The sequence below is a fragment of the Arachis hypogaea genome, chromosome 12 (genome assembly GCF_003086295.3).
Source record: "Arachis hypogaea cultivar Tifrunner chromosome 12, arahy.Tifrunner.gnm2.J5K5, whole genome shotgun sequence".
Taxonomy (NCBI): domain Eukaryota; kingdom Viridiplantae; phylum Streptophyta; class Magnoliopsida; order Fabales; family Fabaceae; genus Arachis; species Arachis hypogaea.
In genome coordinates this window covers 80852996-80855572 of record NC_092047.1, presented here as the reverse complement: position 1 = coordinate 80855572, position 2577 = coordinate 80852996, and positions in this window count along the sequence as shown.

Genomic DNA, 2577 nt, shown 5'->3' with positions numbered 1-2577 from the left:
CTATAGGAACTTCAGATTTCGAATAGTGTTATTGACTCTCCTAGTTCAGTATGATGATTCTTGAACACAGCTTCTTTATGAGTCTTGGCCGTGGCCCTAAGCACTTTGTTTTCTAGTATTACCACCGGATACATAAATGCCACAGACACATAATTGGGTGAACCTTTTCAGATTGTGACTCAGCTTTGCTAAAGTCCCCAATTAGAGGTGTCCAGGGTTCTTAAGCACACTCTTCTTTTGCTTTGGACCTTGACTTTAACCGCTCAGTCTCAAGTTTTCACTTGACACCTACACGCCACAAGCACATGGTTAGGGACAGCTTGGTTTAGCCGCTTAGACCAGGATTTTATTCCTTTAGGCCCTCCTATCCACTGATGCTCAAAGCCTTGGGATCCTTTTTATTTTCCCTTGCCTTTTGGTTTTAAGGGTTATTGGCTTTTTCTGCTTGCTTTTTCTTTCTATTTTTTTTTTTTACATTTTTTTTTGCCTATATTTTTTTCTTTTTTTTTTTCTGCAAGCTTTGTTCTTTGCTGCTTTTTCTTGCTTCAAGAATCATTTTTATGATTTTTCAGATTATCAAATAACATGTCTCCTAGTCATCATTCTTTCAAGAGCCAACATATTTAACATTCTTAAACAACAACTTCAAAGACATATGCACTGTTCAAGCATACATTCAGAAAACAAGAAGCATTGTCACCACATCAATATAATTAAGCTAAGTTCAAGGATAAATTCGAAACTCATGTACTTCTTGTTCTTTTGAATTAAAACATTTTTCATTTAAGAGAGGTGATGGATTCATAGGACATTTATAACTTTAAGACAAAGTTACTAACTACTAATGATCATGTAGTGAAGACACAAACATAGATAGGCACATAACATAGAAAACGAAAAACAGAAGAAAGAAGAACAAGGAATGAATCCACCTTAGTGATGGTGGCGTTTCCTTCTTGAGGAACCAATGATGTCCTTGAGCTCTTCTATGTCTCTTCCTTGTCTTTGTTGCTCCTCCCTCATTGCTTTTTGATCTTCCTTTATTTCATGAAGCATGATGGAGTGCTCTTGATGTTCCACCCTTAGTTGTCCCATATTGGAACTTAATTCTTCTAGGGAGGTGTTGATGTGCTCCTAATAGTTTTGTGGAGGAAAGTGCATTTGAGGCATTTCCGGAATCTCATGGTGATGAGCTTCTTGCGCCTCTTGAGCTCCATGACTGGGCTCTCTTGCTTGCTCCATCTTTTTCTTAGTGATGGGCTTGTCCTCTTTGATGAGGATATCTCCCTCTACGTCAATCCCAGCCGAATTGCATAGGTGGCAAATGAGGTGAGGGAAGGCTAACCTTGCCATGGTGGAGGACTTGTCAGCCACCTTGTAGAGTTCTTGAGGTATAATCTCATGAACTTCCACCTCTTCTCCAATCATGATGCTATGGATCATGATGGCCTGGTCTATAGTAACTTCAGACCGGTTGCTAGTGGGAATGATTGAGCATTGAATAAACTCCAACCATCCTCTAGCTATAGGCTTGAGGTCCAATCTTCTTAGTTGAACCGGCTTGCCTTTGGAGTCAACCTTCCATTGAGCTCCTTCTACACATATGTCCATAAGGACTTGGTCCAACCTTTTGATCAAAGTTGACTCTCCTTGTGTAGGGGCGTGCGTTCTCTTCCATGTTTGGCAAGTTGAACGCCAACCTCACATTTTCCGGACTAAAATCTAAGTATTTTCCCCGAACCATTGTAACATAGTTCTTTGGATTCGGGTTCCTACTTTGATCATGGTTCTTGGTGATCCATGCATTAGCATAGAACTCTTGAACCATTAGGATGCCGACTTGTTGGATGGGATTTGTTAGAACTTCCCAACCTCTTCTTTGAATTTCATATCGGATCTCCGGATACTCATTTCTTTTGAGTTTGAAAGGGACCTCGGGGATCACCTTCTTCTTGGCCACAACATCATAGAAGTGGTCTTGATGGGCTTTGGAGACGAACCTTTCCATCTCCCATGACTCGGATGTGGAAGCTTTTGTCTTCCCTTTCCCCTTTCTAGAGGATTCTCCGGTCTTAGATGCCATCAATGGTAATGGAAAAACAAAAAAGCTATGCTTTTACCACACCAAACTTAGAATATTGCTCGCCCTCGAGCAATAAACAAAAGAATAGAAGAAGAAGAAGAAGAAGAAATATGGAGGGGGAGAGGGAGATGTGGTTTCGGCCAAGAGGAGTGTAGAGGGGTGTGTTGTGTGAATTTTGATGAAGAATGGAGGTCTTTATATAGGGAAGGGAGGGGGGGTTAAGGTTCGGCCATATGGGTGGGTTTGGGTGGGAGATTGGTTTTGAATTTTGAAGGTAGGTGGAGTTTATGAGGTAGGTTTATGGGGAAGAGTTGGTGGATGTGAGTGGTGAAGAGGTGATGGGGAAGAGAGTTTGAGGTGATTGGTGAAGGGTTTTTTGGGTAAGAGTGTTTATGGGGTTGTGTGAAAGAGAGTGGTGAGAAGAAGTGAGTGGAGGTAGGTGGGGATCCTGTGGGGTCCACAGATCCTGAGTGGATCCCGTGGGGTCCACAGAT